Source organism: Mytilus trossulus, unplaced genomic scaffold (genome assembly GCF_036588685.1).
Source record: "Mytilus trossulus isolate FHL-02 unplaced genomic scaffold, PNRI_Mtr1.1.1.hap1 h1tg000187l__unscaffolded, whole genome shotgun sequence".
Classification (NCBI taxonomy): domain Eukaryota; kingdom Metazoa; phylum Mollusca; class Bivalvia; order Mytilida; family Mytilidae; genus Mytilus; species Mytilus trossulus.
The window spans coordinates 693,683-710,015 of record NW_026963309.1 but is presented as its reverse complement, the minus strand read 5'-3'; the positions used below and the strand labels follow the sequence as shown (position 1 = coordinate 710,015).

The following is a 16,333-nucleotide window of genomic DNA, read 5'->3' as shown; positions in this document are numbered from 1 at the left end:
AATGGCAAGAAATATCTAATTTCACAATATTGTGAAATAGCAAATTTTTTTTAAATTAAGAGTTATCTTTCTTTGTCCAGTATAGTAAGCAAGAAATATCTGCAAGAATTTTTTTTAATTGGAGTTATCTTTCTTTGTCCAGAATCAACTTAAATCTTTGTTATATACAATATACAATGTATATTCAATTTTTACTACCAACTGATAAATTTAAATAATCTTTACCATTCAGTGATAAAAAGCAGTTTTTTTACATCTTAATATTTTATGATGTATTTAAATGAGTAGTAATTTTTGCTAACTCCATTAGAATATTTTAATTGAAATTAGTTTTGGAATAAGGGAAAGGGGGATGTGATTAAAAAATTGGGTTCAATTTTTCTCATTTGAAATTTCATAAATAAAAAGAAAATGTCTTCAAACATTTCTTGAGAGGATTAATATTCAACAGCACAGTGAATTGCTCTAAGAGAAAACAAAAATTTTAAGTTCATTTGAATACATTCATTCTGTGTCAGAAACCTATGCTGTGTCAACTATTTAATCACAATCCAAATTTAGAGCGGAATCCAGCTTGAATGTTGTGTCCATACTTGCCCCAACCGTTCAGGGTTCAACCTCTGCGGTCGTATAAAGCTACGCCCTGCGGAGCATCTGGTTAATTTATGAAATTTAAACACAAGGTTTATGACCATAAAAGAAAGGTTAGTATTGATTTTTTGGAGTTTTGGACATAACAGTTTAGGTGTAAGGGGCCCAAAGGGTCCAAAATCAAACTTTGTTTGATATCATAAAAAATTCAATAAATGGGGTTCTTTGATATGCCAAATCTAACTGTGTATGTAGATTCTTAATTTTTGGTCCTGTTTTCAAATTGGTCTACATTAAAGTCTAAAAGGTACAAAATTAAACTTAGTTTGATTTTAACAAAAAATGAATTCTTGGGGTTCTTTGATCATGTTGATATGCTGAATCCAAACATGTACTTTGATGTGCTGAATCCAAACATGTACTTTGATTTTTGATTATAGGCCCAGTTTTCAAGTTGGTCCAAATCAGGATCTAAAATTATAATATGAAGTATTGTGCAATAGCAAGAAATTTTCCATTGCACATTATTGTGCAATAGCAAGAAATTTTCTATTGCACAATACTGCAAGTCTTTTCAATTGCACAGTATTGCACAATAGCAAGAAATATCTAATTGCACAATATTGTGCAATAGCAATTTTTTTTTTAAATTTGAGTTATCTTTCTTTGTCCAGAATAGTAAGCAAGAAATATCTAATTGCACAATATTGTGCAATAGCAAGACATTTTTTAATTGGTGTTATCTTTCTTCGTCCAGAATAGTAGTTGAATCAACTTAAATCTTTGTTTTATACAATATACAATGTATATTCACTTTTTACTACCAACTGATAAATTAAAACAATCTTTACCATTCAGTGATAACAAGCATTTTTGTAATACTTTTAGTAACTTTACCTTTATTTTAAAGATTTTAAACATAAAATACATGGTCAGCATGTGCACTCTTAGGTCTTGTTGAGGCACAGGTTACCTATGAGATGTATGCTTAACATGCTTTCACAATTTTGTAAATACTTGTTCAACCTACAGCTTGTATTTAATAAAAGCTCTTCCTAGTTAGGGTTATGGTAGTTTAATCATAATTCCTCCATCATTTGCCCATTGTTTGAGTAATCTATTGATACTGTTTCTGCACATTGGTATATGAGACAGTGAGTACACACACAACTTTCTTTTAAGATTTCTTAAAAGGAAAGGCTTACATTAGTTTGACAGCAACCTTACAACAAAAAGTACAATAAACATGGACATGACAGCAGTTTTTACACAACCCCCAAAATCACATCATCGTACGATATTGAAAATAAAATTAAAAAAATGTTCCAATATTATTAGGGGGGAGGTCAATTTGCAACAGCATAGTGTAGTGCACAAAAGCAAAAAATGGATATAAATTCAAATCAGATATCTAATTAAAGTTCTTTGACTCCATTTATCATATTTATTCTTTGTCAGAGAAACCTATTATTTGTCAAATATTTAGTTACAATCAGAATTCTGACCTGTATCAAGTGCTAATATTTTGTCCATTTTTTCCCCAACTGTTCAGGGTTTGACCTCAGCACTCCTATCTCTGCACTTGCAAAACAACTTATTTTAACATGCTAAACTAACATTTTGCAATAGGCATATATGTTGTAGGCTGTTTGGGACCTCTTAAGTGTGTTACACTATTAATTAGGGCCCCGACTAAAAGTTGGGTCGCCCTATAGTGATCAGTGTCCGTCCGTAACACTTTAACTTTGTGTCCGCTCCATATCTAGAAAACCATTATGATTTCATACTTCATACTTTACATGTTTATTAACCACCACCAGAGGGCGTGTCATGATGTATGTACAACTTCCTAGGTCAAAGGTCAAGGTCAAAAGCTTTGGTTTCAGTTGACAACCCCGTGTCCTGTGATGAAGATCGTGTCCGCTACATATCTAGATAACCGTTCTGATTTTATACTTAATACTTAACATGTTTATTAACCAACACCAGAGGGTGTGTCATGATGTATGTATAACTGCCTAGGTCAAAGGTCAAGGTCAAAAACTTTGGTTTCAGTTGACAACCCTGTGTCCTGTGGTAAAGATCGTGTCCGCTCCATATCTGGATAACCTTTATGATTTCAAAGTTTATACTTGACATCCATTTTAACCACCATCAGAGGGCGTGTCATGATGTATGTACAACTTCCTAGGTCAAAGGTCAAGGTAAAAAAAACTTTGGTTTTAAGTTGACAACCCTGTGTCCTGAGTTGAAGATTGTGTTCGCTCTATATCTTGGGAACCGTTTTGATTTCAAATATTATACTTGACATCCATTTTAACCAATACCAGAGGGTGTGTCATGATGTATGTACAATTTCCTAGGTAAAAGGTCTGTCTGTCTGTTGGTCTGTCCATCGCTTACAATTTTGATTCACACTATATTTATTTACCCAACGTTATTGACAGCGGGGCCCACAGAGATGGCTTCCATCTCAATGATATCTAGTTATTATAACATTACTTCATGGAAGTTAGATTTTATATTTTTTTATGAATATTTAATTTCAGATACCATCCACAGTGAATATGGTGAAGAATAACCAATACATGTACCATGAATACAGGACATGGAAGACCTCACAAACTTGGGAGTTTTACAAAAAATAGAACATTTAAATTTACAAAGAAGACATTTATTTTGACATTCATAGACTTGGAAAGTAAAGAAATTAGAATGTGAATAAAAATCCTTGGAAATAAAATTTTGAACTTTGAAGAAGATTGATGTTTGTTTTAAGAAAGTTTGAAGAAAAAGGATACATTCAAAACTGTAAAAAGGAAACATTTCGGTATTCTCAATTTATACTCTGGAGATCAATTACTCTTGATATATAATTTAAAAAAGATCCTATAAAAGTAAGGAAATTTGGTTGAATTGCCAATGAGAAAAATATCAAACAGAGTTCACATGATGTGAGCAATTATAGGTCACCATATGTCCTCCAACAATGAAAAAACCCAACTATAAAGTGTGTTGTGAAAAGGTTTGGACATGACAAATTGAGAAACTAAGAGCCTTATTTTATCAAGTTAATACATGAAAGCAAAGTATGAACCAAAGACCAGCACTGAAATACTTCTGATTATTGTTGATTTACTCTTGAATATTCGTGTAGAATGTTTAAAAAGATTTTAAATCAGAGTTATCATCAATATTCAACTTGTTAAACAACAAGTGGCGTACTGTATGACAGAAAGTTCTATGTTAAAATCCTTGTATTTGTATTGCACCAGAAACAAATTGAAGATAGAACACTAGGATACTATATAAGGAAATGTAGATAAAAAGTATCATCACCTTAAAATAAAGAAAAGCATTTTGTCATTGACAGTTCCATCAAAAGTCTCAGCAATACAATGCAACTGTTACATACAAATCAAACTATACTATATACTATAATAAGTGTGTTACATATTCTACAATAAGTGTATTATATACTATAATATATAATATATTATAATGCATAATAATAATAGACGTTATACGTCCGTGGTACAAAACATCCGTATTACGGTCGTGGTACTAAACGTCCGTAATACGGACGTGGTACTAAATATCCGTATTACGGATGTTTAACAGACGTTTTACAGATGAAAAGCAACGGACGTTTTACGTCCGTGGTACTATTCGTCCGTAGACGTGCCGTATAATACGTTTAGTACCACGACCGTAATACGGATGTTTTGTACCACGGACGTATAACGTCTATTATTATTATGCATTATAATATATTATATATTATAGTATATAATACACTTATTGTAGAATATGTAACACACTTATTATAGTATATAGTATAGTTTGATTTGTATGTAACAGTTGCATTGTATTGCTGAGACTTTTGATGGAACTGTCAATGACAAAATGCTTTTCTTTATTTTAAGGTGATGATACTTTTTATCTACATTTCCTTATATAGTATCCTAGTGTTCTATCTTCAATTTGTTTCTGGTGCAATACAAATACAAGGATTTTAACATAGAACTTTCTGTCATACAGTACGCCACTTGTTGTTTAACAAGTTGAATATTGATGATAACTCTGATTTAAAATCTTTTTAAACATTCTACACGAATATTCAAGAGTAAATCAACAATAATCAGAAGTATTTCAGTGCTGGTCTTTGGTTCATACTTTGCTTTCATGTATTAACTTGATAAAATAAGGCTCTTAGTTTCTCAATTTGTCATGTCCAAACCTTTTCACAACACACTTTATAGTTGGGTTTTTTCATTGTTGGAGGACATATGGTGACCTATAATTGCTCACATCATGTGAACTCTGTTTGATATTTTTCTCATTGGCAATTCAACCAAATTTCCTTACTTTTATAGGATCTTTTTTAAATTATATATCAAGAGTAATTGATCTCCAGAGTATAAATTGAGAATACCGAAATGTTTCCTTTTTACAGTTTTGAATGTATCCTTTTTCTTCAAACTTTCTTAAAACAAACATCAATCTTCTTCAAAGTTCAAAATTTTATTTCCAAGGATTTTTATTCACATTCTAATTTCTTTACTTTCCAAGTCTATGAATGTCAAAATAAATGTCTTCTTTGTAAATTTAAATGTTCTATTTTTTGTAAAACTCCCAAGTTTGTGAGGTCTTCCATGTCCTGTATTCATGGTACATGTATTGGTTATTCTTCACCATATTCACTGTGGATGGTATCTGAAATTAAATATTCATAAAAAAATATAAAATCTAACTTCCATGAAGTAATGTTATAATAACTAGATATCATTGAGATGGAAGCCATCTCTGTGGGCCCCGCTGTCAATAACGTTGGGTAAATAAATATAGTGTGAATCAAAATTGTAAGCGATGGACAGACCAACAGACAGACAGACCTTTTACCTAGGAAATTGTACATACATCATGACACACCCTCTGGTATTGGTTAAAATGGATGTCAAGTATAATATTTGAAATCAAAACGGTTCCCAAGATATAGAGCGAACACAATCTTCAACTCAGGACACAGGGTTGTCAACTTAAAACCAAAGTTTTTTTTACCTTGACCTTTGACCTAGGAAGTTGTACATACATCATGACACGCCCTCTGATGGTGGTTAAAATGGATGTCAAGTATAAACTTTGAAATCATAAAGGTTATCCAGATATGGAGCGGACACGATCTTTACCACAGGACACAGGGTTGTCAACTGAAACCAAAGTTTTTGACCTTGACCTTTGACCTAGGCAGTTATACATACATCATGACACACCCTCTGGTGTTGGTTAATAAACATGTTAAGTATTAAGTATAAAATCAGAACGGTTATCTAGATATGTAGCGGACACGATCTTCATCACAGGACACGGGGTTGTCAACTGAAACCAAAGCTTTTGACCTTGACCTTTGACCTAGGAAGTTGTACATACATCATGACACGCCCTCTGGTGGTGGTTAATAAACATGTAAAGTATGAAGTATGAAATCATAATGGTTTTCTAGATATGGAGCGGACACAAAGTTAAAGTGTTACGGACGGACACTGATCACTATAGGGCGACCCAACTTTTAGTCGGGGCCCTAATTAATAGTGTAACACACTTAAGAGGTCCCAAACAGCCTACAACATATATGCCTATTGCAAAATGTTAGTTTAGCATGTTAAAATAAGTTGTTTTGCAAGTGCAGAGATAGGAGTGCTGAGGTCAAACCCTGAACAGTTGGGGAAAAAATGGACAAAATATTAGCACTTGATACAGGTCAGAATTCTGATTGTAACTAAATATTTGACAAATAATAGGTTTCTCTGACAAAGAATAAATATGATAAATGGAGTCAAAGAACTTTAATTAGATATCTGATTTGAATTTATATCCATTTTTTGCTTTTGTGCACTACACTATGCTGTTGCAAATTGACCTCCCCCCTAATAATATTGGAACATTTTTTTAATTTTATTTTCAATATCGTACGATGATGTGATTTTGGGGGTTGTGTAAAAACTGCTGTCATGTCCATGTTTATTGTACTTTTTGTTGTAAGGTTGCTGTCAAACTAATGTAAGCCTTTCCTTTTAAGAAATCTTAAAAGAAAGTTGTGTGTGTACTCACTGTCTCATATACCAATGTGCAGAAACAGTATCAATAGATTACTCAAACAATGGGCAAATGATGGAGGAATTATGATTAAACTACCATAACCCTAACTAGGAAGAGCTTTTATTAAATACAAGCTGTAGGTTGAACAAGTATTTACAAAATTGTGAAAGCATGTTAAGCATACATCTCATAGGTAACCTGTGCCTCAACAAGACCTAAGAGTGCACATGCTGACCATGTATTTTATGTTTAAAATCTTTAAAATAAAGGTAAAGTTACTAAAAGTATTACAAAAATGCTTGTTATCACTGAATGGTAAAGATTGTTTTAATTTATCAGTTGGTAGTAAAAAGTGAATATACATTGTATATTGTATAAAACAAAGATTTAAGTTGATTCAACTACTATTCTGGACGAAGAAAGATAACACCAATTAAAAAATGTCTTGCTATTGCACAATATTGTGCAATTAGATATTTCTTGCTTACTATTCTGGACAAAGAAAGATAACTCAAATTTAAAAAAAAAATTGCTATTGCACAATATTGTGCAATTAGATATTTCTTGCTATTGTGCAATACTGTGCAATTGAAAAGACTTGCAGTATTGTGCAATAGAAAATTTCTTGCTATTGCACAATAATGTGCAATGGAAAATTTCTTGCTATTGCACAATACTTCATATTATAATTTTAGATCCTGATTTGGACCAACTTGAAAACTGGGCCTATAATCAAAAATCAAAGTACATGTTTGGATTCAGCACATCAAAGTACATGTTTGGATTCAGCATATCAACATGATCAAAGAACCCCAAGAATTCATTTTTTGTTAAAATCAAACTAAGTTTAATTTTGTACCTTTTAGACTTTAATGTAGACCAATTTGAAAACAGGACCAAAAATTAAGAATCTACATACACAGTTAGATTTGGCATATCAAAGAACCCCATTTATTGAATTTTTTATGATATCAAACAAAGTTTGATTTTGGACCCTTTGGGCCCCTTACACCTAAACTGTTATGTCCAAAACTCCAAAAAATCAATACTAACCTTTCTTTTATGGTCATAAACCTTGTGTTTAAATTTCATAAATTAACCAGATGCTCCGCAGGGCGTAGCTTTATACGACCGCAGAGGTTGAACCCTGAACGGTTGGGGCAAGTATGGACACAACATTCAAGCTGGATTCCGCTCTAAATTTGGATTGTGATTAAATAGTTGACACAGCATAGGTTTCTGACACAGAATGAATGTATTCAAATGAACTTAAAATTTTTGTTTTCTCTTAGAGCAATTCACTGTGCTGTTGAATATTAATCCTCTCAAGAAATGTTTGAAGACATTTTCTTTTTATTTATGAAATTTCAAATGAGAAAAATTGAACCCAATTTTTTAATCACATCCCCCTTTCCCTTATTCCAAAACTAATTTCAATTAAAATATTCTAATGGAGTTAGCAAAAATTACTACTCATTTAAATACATCATAAAATATTAAGATGTAAAAAAACTGCTTTTTATCACTGAATGGTAAAGATTATTTAAATTTATCAGTTGGTAGTAAAAATTGAATATACATTGTATATTGTATATAACAAAGATTTAAGTTGATTCTGGACAAAGAAAGATAACTCCAATTAAAAAAAATTCTTGCAGATATTTCTTGCTTACTATACTGGACAAAGAAAGATAACTCTTAATTTAAAAAAAATTTGCTATTTCACAATATTGTGAAATTAGATATTTCTTGCCATTGCACAATACTGTGCAATTGAAAAGACTTGCTATTGCACAATACTTAATATAATAATTTTAGATCCTGATTTGGACAAACTTGAAAACTGGACCCATAATCAAAAATCTAAGTACATGTTTAGATTCAGCATATCAAAGAGGCCCAAGAATTTAATTTTTGTTAAAATCAAACTTAGTTTAATTTTGGACCCTTTGCACTTTAATTTAGACCAATTTTAAAACTGGACCAAAAATTAAGAATCTACATACACAGTTAGATTTGGCATATCAAAGAACCCCAATTATTCAATTTTTGATGAAATCAAACAATGTTTAATTTTGGACCTCGATTTGGGCCAACTTGAAAACTGGGCCAATAATAAAAAATCTAAGTACATTTTTAGATTCAGCATATCAAAGAACCCCAAGGTTTCAATTTTTGTTAAAATCAAGCTAAGTTTAATTTTGGACCCTTTGGACCTTAATGTAGACCAATTTATAAACGGGACCAAAAATTAAGAATCTACATACACAGTTAGATTCGGCATATTAAAGAACCCCAATTATTTAATTTTGATGAAATCAAACAAAGTTTAATTTTGGACCCTTTGGGCCCCTTTTTCCTTAACTGTTGGGACCAAAACTCCCAAAATCAATATCAACCTTTCTTTAATAGTCATAAACCTTGTGTTTAAATTTCATAGATTTCTATTTACTTATACTAACGCTATGGTGCGAAAACCAAGAAAAATGCTTATTTGGGTCCCTTTTTGGCCCCTAATTCCTAAACTGTTGGGACTGAAACTCCCCAAATCAATACCAACCTTCCTTTTGTGGTCATAAACATTGTGTTTAAATTTCATTGATTTCTATTTACTTTAACTAAAGTTATTGTGTGAAAACCAAGAATAATGCTTATTTGGGCCCTTTTTTGGCCCCTAATTCCTAAACTGTTGAAACCAAAACTCCCAAAATCAATCCCAACCTTTCTTTTGTGGTCATAAACCTTGTGTCAAAATTTCATAGATTTCTATTAACTAAAACTAAAGTTATAGTGCGAAAACCAAGAAAATGCTTATTTGGGCCCTTTTTGGCCCCTAATTCCTAAAATGTTGGGACCAAAACTCCCAAAATCAATACCAGCCTTCCTTTTATGGTCATAAACCTTGTGTTAAAATTTCATAGATTTCTATTCACTTTTACTAAAGTTAGAGTGCGAAAACTAAAAGTATTCGGACGACGACGACGACGCCAACGTGATAGCAATATACGACGAAATTTTTTTCAAAATTTGCGGTCGTATAAAAAATGAAAAAAATATATAAAAAAAATTGTAGAAAAAAGTGTTTTGTATTTCTCTCTTGGGGTACCATTTTGGGGTATTTCCATATGAATCCAGGCAGTAAGACATTGACATATTAAGGAATTAGAAAGGGAAAATGAACTTAATTAATAACATTTGATATACATGGTATATAAATATCCAATGTGAAGACATAAAAGTTTAAATTGATAAAAGTTTGACCATTGTTACTTTACGTTGTCATGGTCGTAACGTAGGTCCGGAAAGGAGGCGGGGCTTATAGGTTAGTTGAGGTCATTGACGTATAAAGCTAACGTTTATACGTATAGCTTTATCTGTATAGTAAAATAGCTGATTGCAGTATAATTATTGGTTGAGTCTGGATCATTGAAAAAGCGCGAAGGGTTTATCCATTTACATAATCTAATTCAATAAATTGCTATATGTTTGCAAATTTATTCTGTTAATTAATGCAAAATCATTAATTGGTTGATTTTTTCCCTTATTTTAACTTCCAGTGGCAAATATTTTAAAGTTTTCTAAATGATTACAACGTTAACTTATCAATACGTCTGACTAGGAAAGTTTGTAATTTAAATGCGATGATAGTCTGAATTTCTGACATCTCAAGTGTGTGTGTATGGAGCAGTAGGAGGGGAGCAGAGTAAGGCTTGATGCATGCATTGAATCTGAGTGAGAAAAATAATTAACAGTGTACATGAACAGTTTTAGGTAGATAACATTAAAGTATCTAAATTAACTGCAATTCTACAGATGAACTTACTTTGATATCAGTTCTGTTTTGCCGGACTTTCACACCTACATGACATACATGTTCACCAGTGATATCAATCCTTGTCAATACTGTCCTTTCCTTTCATTTGGTAACAAGCTAAAATTGTATATATGTATATAAATTAATCAAGAAGTCCAGACAAAAACTACATGTAGTATGAGACTTAATTTCAGAGAGATCCATACACTTAAACACAAGTAATTGTCATGATTGTTCGGAAACTAGAAACATGCTTCTTTTTGGCCCTTTTTGAACACTAATTCCTACATATTATAGGCAATAAATCAAAACTTAATCCCAGCCTCCCCTTTGTTATATGGTACATTGTGGTACAATTTCAGAGAGATCAATACAATTACACATAAGTTATTGTCCTGAAACTAGAGAAATGCTTTTTTTGACCCCTTTTTGGCCCTCAATTCCTAAACTTTGGCCCCATAATCCCTTAAATGAGTCCAAACCTTCTACTTGTGGTTTAAAACATTGCGGTATGATTTCAGAGCAATCGAAATACTTCTACATAAGTTATTATACTGAAAGTAGAAAATGCTTAATTGGGCCCCTTTTGAGCCCCTAATTCCTAATCGGTTGGGACCATCATCCCCAAAATCAATCCCAACCTTCCTTTGGTGGTATTGAACCTTCTGAAAAGTTTCATGAAGATCCTTAAACTAAAGTTATTATCCGTAAACCTGTGTGTCTTCAGACGATGATGACGCAGATGACATCATACCATTATATGATCCCAAAAATATTTTGGGGTCGTATAAATAAGTACTGTAGAACTTAATTTTCAATTACAAATCAAGTACTGTAAAATAAAGGAACTTAATATTATGATAATTTTAAAGTAACACAATGGTACTAAATATTTCCAGTACTACATATTTTTGGTTCAGATATAGTACTTACCAATGCAAAAGTAGCTGTGTAACCAATTTCAAGTTCTTTGACTACATTTATTCAGAAACCTTTAATATGTCAAATATTTATTTACAATCCAAATTCAGACCTGTATCAAGAAATTAGAAACTTGTCAACATTGAAGTTAAGCACTAAGGAGAATTATTGCATAGAAATATAATATTTCCAACAGAAAGTAACCAATAGCTAGCGTGCAATAAATTCTAATATTTCACTGACCCAGTGCAATAAATCTTCAAAATTATTGCATGAATATTGGGAAATATTGTCCCTTGTAGAACATAAATCTTTTTTTTTTGCACTTGCAAGTTCGTGCAATATAAAATTCTAATCAGGACAATTTTCATGCAATAACCCTATTTTATTATTACAATTGCACAATATTAATTACTTTACCATAACTTATTTCTTGCTTTCCTTAAACTGACCTCATCATCAATCTCAACAAATTGTTTATGGTTTTGTAAAAAAAAAAAAATCTCACTTCTAACTGTTAACATGGATAATTTTCAAACTTGCCCACAACAAGAATCAAAACTTGGAACTCTATGACTTAAAATTTTAAAACAAATCTTGGAAACTACATGTACATAGATTTACCGCATTTGAAAAGAGAACACAATTTATATCAAATAAAGTCGTCATTTTTAATATAGACATACCTCTCCTCACAAAATTATTCATTGAATACTGCTCCTCTGTGCTCATATGCACATAAATCAATTTGATAATCTATGAATCCACTATATAATCTAGACAGCAATGACCCAAATGAATTCGGTCCTGTTGATTAGCTTCTCCTACTTCTCAAAGTACTTGTACTTGTACATCCATTGAAAATGCTAAAAGAAATAATGTTTAATGAAATAAAGACTTTATAATATCTGCCAAAATTGCATTTAATATTTGATCTAGCAAAATTGGCTGATATTAGTTTTGATCTTTTAAGCTAGACCAACAAACTTTCCCTGAAAAAAATGATAGATCTTCTTAACCTGGTGAACATTTTAACCTCAGGTCAGATTTGCTCTGAATGCAATTGTTTCAGTGATACATGTATTTATATAAGCCAACCAGATGCTCCGCAGGGTAAGCTTTATACAACCGCAGAGGTTGAACCCTGAATGGCTAGGGCAAGTATGGACACACCATTCAAGCTGGATTCAGCTCTAAATTTGGATTGTAACTAAATAGTTGACGACACAGCATACAATGTAGGTTTCTGAAACAGAATGAATGTGGTCTAATGAACTTAATAAAAAATTTGCCTTTGAGCAATTCACTTTGCTGTTGAATATTATAATCCTCTTAAAAAAATGTTTGAAGGAATTATCTTTTTATTTATGAAATCTGAAATGAGAAAAATTGACCCGCCCCCAATTAAAGGATGTGGGTTTGACACCACAAACTACTAGTCTAGCCCCACCACAACCTTTTGAATGGGTCTGTCCCATGGTCAGAAGCCTTTTAGTGTAATTCAGTGGTTCCATTTGTCTTTCGTTGCTGTTTATCATATTTTGTTTTTTTTGTTCTGCATTTTTTATATTTTGCATTGTATAAATCATGATCAGTCTTTTAGTTTGTATCAATTGTTTGAATTGATTAACAAATTTGTGATTCTCAAATAGGGTCTTTAAAACCTGAATATGCAGTATTGGTTCATTGTTGCAGGATGTAAAGTGACCCATTGTTGTTAACAGTTAACTTTAATGTCAACTGATATCTGGTGGAGAGTTTTCTTTTCTCGTTAAACAATATTTTATTTTGAAAATAGTTACTTAATTAAAATATTATTATCATTACAATATGACAGATTTATTAGGAGTGGAACAAGAGGCTCTCAAGAGCCTGAATCGCTCACCTTAATTTTTTTGGTTAAATCTCTCATTAATGATTATTTTGGCTTTTCAATTTATTTAAATATGTTCTTTGAATCATCATATTTTCTTCAAAAGTAAAAAAAAATCATTTCTCCTATGTTCTATTTTAGCCAAAGGAGCTATGTTTCTTGACATACAAGGAAATGAAATATAAAATTTATACTAGATGCTCTAAAACTTTTAGCAATGGCGACCATGTTTGTTGAACATTCAGTTAAAGTTTTGAAGTATTTGGCCTAGTAGTTTTAGAGGAGAAGATTCTTGAAATAGTTTACAACGACGATAGACGACGACGGATGCCAAGTGATGGCATAAGCTCACTTAAGGGCCAGGTGAGCTAAAAAAGTGAATTTACACTTTTAAAAATTCTTCTATTTTCTCATTCACTATCACCACATTTTTGTATTTTTATATAAACATTACGTACATGTAAAGCAGACCTTTCACCTTCTCAAGGAGTCCACTTCCTATGTACATTGTACAAGAGGGGGTCCAAACAGCATGATTTCGAGTCAGCTAAAAAAAAGTCCAAATAGATTACATTGGATTATGATACAGTAAATAAATACATAAATTACATAATAATTTAATAATAAATATGAATCTTCAATCATGGTTTAAGAAATAACACATCATTTTAAATCAATAGATATCATTCATGGATATATATTAAATTTGTATTTTTATTTTTGTATCAGTGTTTTCTAATTTCTGGGTAGTACATGTATATAGGTGTCCAAATAAGTGTGACGTCTTGAAAGACTATTATTTTTTTCTTTTGACGCTTTTAATAGATTAAGAATATTGAAGAACCCCAATTTTTGTTGAAATCAAACAAAGTTTAATTTTTTACACTTTGGACCTTAATGTAGACCAATTTGAAAACATGACAATACTGTGCAATTGAATATTTCTTGCTATTGCGCAATACTGTGCAATTGAAAATTTCTTGCTATTTTTCAATTTAGTGTACATAGATATTTCTTATTGCGCAATACTGTGCAATTGGAGATTTCTTGATATTGCGCACTACTGTGCAATTGAAAATTTCTTGCCATTGCACAATACTGTGCAATTAAAGATTTCTTGCTATTGCACAATACTGAATATAATAATTTTGGACCCTGATTTGAACCAATTTTTGCTAAAGTTTAATTTTGGACCCTTTCAATACATTTTGCAATAGGACCAAAAATTAAGAATCTGTATACACGGTTAGATTTGGTATATCAAAGAACCCTAATAATTCATTTTTTAATGAAATCAAACAAAGTTTAATTTTGGACCCTTTTGGCCCCTAATTAATTGGGAACAAAACTCTCAAAATCAATCCAAATCTTCCTTTTGTGGTCATAAACCTTTTTTTTAAATTTCATAGATTTCTATTAACTTATACTAAAGTTTATATTGTGCAAACACCAAGGAAATGCTTATTTGGGACCTGGTTTTTTTACCCCTAGTTCCTAAACTGTTGGGACTAAAGCTCCCAAAATCCATCCCAACCTTCTTTTGTGGTCATAGACCGTATGTTAAAATTTCATAGATATCTGTTTACTTGTACTTTAGTTACTGTGCGAAAACATAAGAAAATGCTTATTTGGGCCTTTTTGGCCCCTAATTCCTAAACTGTTGAGACCAAAACACCCAAAAACAATCCCAACCTTCCTTTTATGGTCATGAACCTTGTGTTTATATTTCAAAGATTTCTATTTACTTTTAATTAAGTTAGAGTGTGAAAACCAAATGTCTTTGGACAACAACGACCATGCCAACGTAAAACCAATTTTCCGATAAATAAATTTGAAGTATTCACTGTCTTCTGATTGGTTAAAAGTATAAGTTTTATTTTCAATGTTGTCAATTTTTATGGCGACACGCCCACTCCTACATTGTGTATTCATACACCAACATGTGTGTGTGTGTGTTGCTCTTGTAAATATAAATAATATAAAAAGTTCAATGAGCCAATATCTGAAGGTGTTTATAACTTGCATGATAGCTTAACCAACAAGTGTGGGAACATATATAGAATTAGAAAGGGTTGCTAAAAAAAGGAGCCCTTTTGGCAGTGGGTCAGGTTAGACGAAATCACCAATTGTTTTTCCATGGCCTATTAAAGAAGAAGAGCTACGTTTCCGCAGCTATGTCAGCTGACTTTGACTGATTTTCGGGTTTGCATGCGATGAAATTTATAAAGTAAAATGTTTTTTTTTCGTGAATAGTACACCACTAGCATCTTCTTAAATATGTGCATGATAATATTTACCTTTCGTTGTGCTTTCCAAGTACAAAATAGTGGGTATGTATTACATCAAAAAGAAACACAACTTTCTTGTTTGTGTGCGTTTCGTTTACCGCTTTCTTCCAGTTAATCGACAAGCAATCCATTTCAATATATCTGTTTACAATAACTTTTTGACCCAACAGTTTTGAAAAACAAGAGGTCCTCATATTATCTATCGGACTACTATATTTCTTTCCATTCTTTTCAACTGTAAAACATGAATTCAGCAGCAGACGAGCGTCCAATATGCCTGATGGATGAGTTGCGTCATAGTGTAAAAAACGGCAACGGTGATATTTCCGGGTTTTCGTATTCCACTTGCCAAGCGTTCATACATATATTTATGATCATTTACGATCAATATTTTTTACACATGGAAATAAGTATTTCACACACTTCAGGAGACAACATGTCAAGAAGAACTTGCAACAGTCAAATCGAAATATATTTTTAGCACATGCTATTCATATTACAGTAATGATTTAAGTAAGACATGACAATAATTTGGTGATGTAGGGGCTTCATAATCCAAATATTTCAGTCATTATACATGACAAACATGTATTTCACTCACTTTGATCACTAAATTAACAAGTTTTTGTTTTAATCAGCTTAGTAGTTTGAGAGAAATTAAGTATATATTAAAGCGAAATCTATAGAGCGATTTTGTCAAAAATAAAACCAAAGCATGCCGTATCATGAAAGAATATAGTGTAGAGT

At 31.7% G+C, this 16,333-nt stretch overlaps 1 long non-coding RNA gene across 1 annotated transcript; it reads right to left on the bottom strand.

Moving 5' to 3' along the window:
* Positions 1–5,096: 5,096 nt before the first annotated feature.
* On the bottom strand, positions 5,097–15,847 carry LOC134700881 (uncharacterized). The gene is made up of 5 exons (XR_010103980.1): positions 15,596–15,847; positions 13,757–13,845; positions 12,112–12,291; positions 10,514–10,621; positions 5,097–5,307 (listed from the first exon to the last, which is right to left on the bottom strand). It is a non-coding gene; the product is annotated as an uncharacterized LOC134700881 (long non-coding RNA).
* Positions 15,848–16,333: the final 486 nt, after the last annotated feature.